This window comes from Sinocyclocheilus rhinocerous, unplaced genomic scaffold (genome assembly GCF_001515625.1).
Source record: "Sinocyclocheilus rhinocerous isolate Xijiao unplaced genomic scaffold, SAMN03320098_v1.1 scaffold303, whole genome shotgun sequence".
In the NCBI taxonomy this organism is placed as follows: Eukaryota; Metazoa; Chordata; class Actinopteri; order Cypriniformes; family Cyprinidae; genus Sinocyclocheilus; species Sinocyclocheilus rhinocerous.
In genome coordinates, this window is record NW_015656152.1 from 639,458 (window position 1) to 645,868 (window position 6,411).

Here is a 6,411-nt window from a genome sequence, read left to right on the forward strand (position 1 = left end):
TATATACCTCAACCTGTAGAGGGCAGCTTGTGGAGCTGATCATCAAAAGTCATATTAAACTCCATTTTGGCCATGAACATGGATCAATACTCCATTATGTTCATCAGAGGCAGTGCTACACAGTGAGAAAAACTTATATTAAATAACAGCCTGCTTTCATGTTGAATGGATTTTTCTGTGACTGAACATGTAGTTTGATTTTTAATCCAGATCCAGTTTAATCCAATTTCATCTAATCTAGATTATCTGTCATTACTACTTGCTTATCCTTCTTAGCAGAGGTTATTCAACAAGCTTATTCAACAAGATAACAAAAACCATCAATTAAACAGTTAGTTGTTATTTATAGTTGGATAGTTAAATTTATAATCCATCCTACAGTTATCAATGGCGTTTTATAGCAATAGCAAAACTGGTCACAACTAATTAACCACTAATCATGACAGTAAAGCCAAAATGCTCATGTGCCTATCAGCAGACGCCCATCAACAAACAGACAACCTCCTGGATGTTGAAGATGTCCTACATTCTTTACTGTATGATTTATCTGTTTAGCTTCCATAAAGTGACAGTGTGTCTAGTTCAAAACCGCTGAAATCTGATTAAACTTAAACCGGTTCAATGGTAACACCATTTTCATTGAAACCCAATTAGAAGGATAATATTCAGATGTTGCTGCATATACATGAAATTGTTATTTTAGAGTAAATAGCATGCTACTTCAAAAAAAGTAAGTTGGTGACTAGTGTATTTTGTAGTGCAACCTACCCTCTCGAGCACACATTATTTAGTGCAAATCAGTCAGTATTCATTCACAAAACAGTGTGCATTTATAAAAACATGTTGGAATGCAACAAAATGATGGTTCTTTGAATGCATGTAAATGCACAGTGTGTCTGCTGTGTGTGTGTGTGTGTGTGAGTGAGTGTCAGAGACCCTGAGGCCTGTACCAGAGGGCGGGATTAGCTGTTACATTCATTCAGCACAAAATGGATTCCGATATCAGACAGAGCAGGGCAAGAGGTGTATCCCTCTCTCTCTGTCTCACACACAAACAATCTCCTTCTCACTCACTCACACACTCGCTCGCTCTCTCTCCCACTCTCTTATACATCCTGACTTTTGCTCTTTGATCGTGTAATTCCTTTGTAATCTGTTAAACGAGGTCGTTTTGTTTATGGATATGAGCTTAATCAGCGGGCAAAACGAGAAAATCACTTATACGACTGCACAAAAATACACTGAGAAAGAGACATGCTCAGATATTGTAAATATGGGTAACTATGGCATCTTCTAAACAGGAAAACTTTAAGAAAAGCGAGTTAGACGGTCAAAAGTTTTACTCAAGATGATTTGGGTTTTATCTTGTTTCCGTTTATGAACAATCACCCGAAGCTGGAGTTTATAAATGGCACTAAGCAATAATCACTTGAATCATTTCTCAATGTAAAATCCTTCCTGAAACACGTGGACAGACGTCAGAAATGGAAAGAAAGATGCAACGAAAAGACTGATAAACAGACTGATGGCCAAGGAACGTTGTGAACATACTAAGTAGTTCTGACGAAAGAGAGAAAAGAAAAAGCAGAGAGGAAAGAGAACTGATGCTATTGACTTCCTGGAGCTGAAGTAAATGGGTTTGAGCAGCAGTTCTGAGAAACGCCGGCTTGAATAAAACCTTCACTGGAAAAACGCAGCTGCCCGGAGAGGATGGAAAGTTTGAGCCGCAGTAGCATCAGCTCACTAATGGTCCAGTGCGGAAATTACACATTTACTTCATTTCAAAGTTATTCATTCATCCAAAACAAGCAAAAGCGATTAATCAAAGGAAGAAATAGTAATGTTTAACTTAAAATTTGGTGCTTAACCTCATTAAGTAAGAAGATTCTACAACTATTTAAAAAAATTTAAATTGCAGTTTAAATAAAAATAAATTCCACATATCCTGACGAATGTTCTATAAAACTCAGAAAACAAAATAATGCAGGAAAAATATCTCAAATACAAAAATACCACTAAGCCCCGCCACATGGACACACCCACCCGTTTGATTGACTGACTTAGAGTTCGTCCAATCAGAGCGTCCGTTTTATCGGCATGAGGAGCACTGAACAGCTGGAGCAACAGCACCAGGGAAGACGTGCTCAGAAATTAATCGCGCTTTTGATCTATCAGTCATAATGAGAACAACACTCGTTTCAAAACACACACACCGAGCTGCGCACATACTCAAAAACACCACAAATACACTACCTGCACTCCCAAAAACACACACACTGAGAACCTGTTCAAAGGAAAGCAAAGAAATAAACAAAGGAGAGAAGGCAACCCCTCCTCTCCTCCGGGAATTTTACTATTCTGCACTTCTCGGCTTCTCTCATCCCTCTCTTCCCACAATCCTTTGTGCTCGGAATAAAGCTGCTGATTATGAAGCCCAGAGCACTGAGACTCTGCTCACCTGTCAATCAAATGGTAACCTACACACACACAAGCACACACTCAATGTCAAATACTCTGTAATACACCCCGTCTCGTATAGACATTATGACATTAACACCGTTTCTCCAACACAATATCAGATGGATGAAAATGCTGAAGATGACAACGTCCATCTTCAAAATATTTTCATTTTCTGTTCTCATTACTGCCACAAGAAATTAACCAAGATGCTCTTGGTTTAGTTTTACAGCTAACTTTGATTTTACTTTTTGGGTTTTACTTTATATTACGGTGTCCATGTTGTGTTACATGCTAATGTAATCAACTATAAAACTGTATCATCGCAAGCAGAATAATTAAATGAACTCTGTAATTAAGTGTGTGAATGTGTCTAGTAATATTGTGTGTAATCTGCTGAATTGCAGTCCATATACTGTATGTAAAATAACAATGTCTAATTGCATGCTTTTCAACAGCCTTATTTGTATTCTAGTTACTATGTAAATGCATTTTAACATCAGCTCATTTATAATTAATATTTCTGCTCATTACAAGGTAAATTAATGTCTCAGCATTCAAGGCATAATGTTGCTCAAATGGCTCATTCGTGCCATTTAAATAGCAAAAAAAAGGCAAAAAATTATCTTTTGGTGAGGCACTTATATTGGAAGTAAATGGAGCACATTTTTGGAGCATTAAGTAAGAAGATTCTACAACTATTTAAAAAAATTTAAATTGCAGTTTAAATAAAAATAAATTCCACATATCCTGACGAATGTTCTATAAAACTCAGAAAACAAAATAATGCAGGAAAAATATCTCAAATACAAAAATACCACTAAGCCCCGCCACATGGACACACCCACCCGTTTGATTGACTGACTTAGAGTTCGTCCAATCAGAGCGTCCGTTTTATGTGCATGAGGAGCACTGAACAGCTGGAGCAACAGCACCAGGGAAGACGTGCTCAGAAATTAATCGCGCTTTTGATCTATCAGTCATAATGAGAACAACACTCGTTTCAAAACACACACACCGAGCTGCGCACATACTCAAAAACACCACAAATACACTACCTGCACTCCCAAAAACACACACACTGAGAACCTGTTCAAAGGAAAGCAAAGAAATAAACAAAGGAGAGAAGGCAACCCCTCCTCTCCTCTGGGAATTTTACTATTCTGCACTTCTCTGCTTCTCTCATCCCTCTCTTCCCACAATCCTTTGTGCTCGGAATAAAGCTGCTGATTATGAAGCCCAGAGCACTGAGACTCTGCTCACCTGTCAATCAAATGGTAACCTACACACACAAGCACACACTCAATGTCAGATACTCTGTAATACACCCCGTCTCGTATAGACATTATGACATTAACACCGTTTCTCCAACACAATATCAGATGGATGAAAATGCTGAAGATGACAACGTCCATCTTCAAAATATTTTCATTTTCTGTTCTCATTACTGCCACAAGAAATTAACCAAGATGCTCTTGGTTTAGTTTTACAGCTAACTTTGATTTTACTTTTTGGGTTTTACTTTATATTACGGTGTCCATGTTGTGTTACATGCTAATGTAATCAACTATAAAACTGTATCATCGCAAGCAGAATAATTAAATGAACTCTGTAATTAAGTGTGTGAATGTGTCTAGTAATATTGTGTGTAATCTGCTGAATTGCAGTCCATATACTGTATGTAAAATAACAATGTCTAATTGCATGCTTTTCAACAGCCTTATTTGTATTCTAGTTACTATGTAAATGCATTTTGACATCAGCTCATTTATAATTAATATTTCTGCTCATTACAAGGTAAATTAATGTCTCAGCACTCAAGGCATAATGTTGCTCAAATGGCTCATTCGTGCCATTTAAAAAGAAAAAAAAAGGCAAAAAATTATCTTTTGGTGAGGCACTTATATTGGAAGTAAATGGAGCACATTTTTGGAGGGATTAAAAGCATAAATGTGACTAATAATTTTATAAATGCACTTACATTACTTTCTTTTTTGCTAAAATGTGTGTATTGTTTGATCTGTAAAGCTGTTTGAACCATTGTGCAGTCATTTTAGCATTTTAGGGTTTATGGTGTTGTCATGAGAGTTGTAAAATTGGATAACTCTAAACAGGAAAGATCAGGAAGTGATTTCATATGCATAATCATAACACTCATATTGTGTACATCTTGTGGCTTTAGTATTGAAACAGTGAGTATGTTAATGTTTACAGAGAGCCAATCCTTTCACTTCCGTGATTTTTATTTTTTGAAAAAATGAGGGACAAGTGACCAATGTAATCAATCTCTCAACATTTTTTTTTTTAATTATAGAAATGCTTTTGTTGTAGATTCTGTTTACCACTAGAAGTTTACCCAGAAATGTGAAACCCCGGAATAAACCCGGAAACGTGAAAAGATCCATAATTTTTGTTTTTATTAAAGAATTACATTTTGGTCACACTTTATTTTAAGGTTCAATCATCACTATTTACCAACTATATTAACTATGACTTCTGCCTCAATAAACCCCTTATTTGCTGCTTATTAAAATATGGTCATGCAGAATAAGCTATTAATATGTGCTTTTTAAGTACTATTAAACATGCTAATAATATGCATGCTAATAATAGCGAGAATTTGTCCTTCAAATAAAGTGTTACCAAGATTTCTATTTCAAAGAATGCTGAAAAAATGTTATGTGCAACTGTTTTCAACATTGATAATAATAAGCAATGTTTCTTGAGCAGCAAATCAGCATATTAGAATGATTTCTGAAGGATCATGTGACACTGAAGACTGGAGGAATTTATGCGTCAGGAATAAATGACATTTTAAAATATGTTCACATAGAAAAATTTGTAATAATATTTCACAATATTACTGTTATTTTGTATTTTTGATCAAATAAACGCAGCCTTGGTGAGCAGAAGAGTCTTCTTTCAAAAGCTTTTAATTTTAAATTTAATTTAAGCATTAGTGTATTGGGTTTTATAATCTGCTCCTATATATGACTCTGCTTAATGGATTTCAAATGAGTAAAAAGTTCACATTGAGGTGTTTCACATGTGTAACGGTGTCATCTGTCACTGATAAGCTTTACCCCAAAACCATCTTCCAGAAAAGAACACAAGGCTTTCTGTCCTTCATTAAAGAATACAGTAATTACCTGAGTGACAGGTCGGTGTGCAGTTCACCCAGCGCAGTGTGCTTCACACACACAACACACTCCTGGAGGAGAGACTTTACAAGAGGTGTACGGTTAACTCATGCGGCCTGCTATGAGGTTTCCATAGAAACGGCTCTGTCCTGCGGCCTAGGTAATCCACAGGAGCTGTGTGTGAGAGTGTGTGCTGTGGTGCAGATGGGTAAATGTCGAGAGGAGAGGGACCCTGACCTGCCAAGAGAGCTGAATTAGTATTCACACAGTATGTGAACCCCACTGTGTTCCCTACCTCTCACATTCTCTCTCTCTCTCACACACGGCATACACTTTCATATGTTTGATGATGTGGAAACACTAATAGACTTCAGAGTGCTGGAGCAGGACAGATCAATACTGCTCTTCTGCAACCAAACATTTAATTCCAGCAAATGTGAAAAATCTCATTTCTGTACCAGAGATAAACACTGATAAAGAAATTTGCACCCACCTTGCATTGTTCTTAATCAAATGATACAGCAAAAATCTCTTCAGAGTTCACTTGATTTGGCTGCTTTAGAATGAAAGCTGAAGGAATGAATGGAAACATCAGTGTTTAGGTCAAGAAACATGTCAAGGCAACATGAATCAGCATTTGCAACCAATTTTACTTATGTAAGGTATTATTTTCAAGTGAAACTGAATGTTCAACAAAGTAGGGAAGGACTTGATTTTATCTATTGGGAACTGATTGGATGATAAAAAGTGGGTGTTCCCTTCCCTTGATGCCACTGCTGGTTAATCTTACATGTTTTATTACGAAAGACTTTGG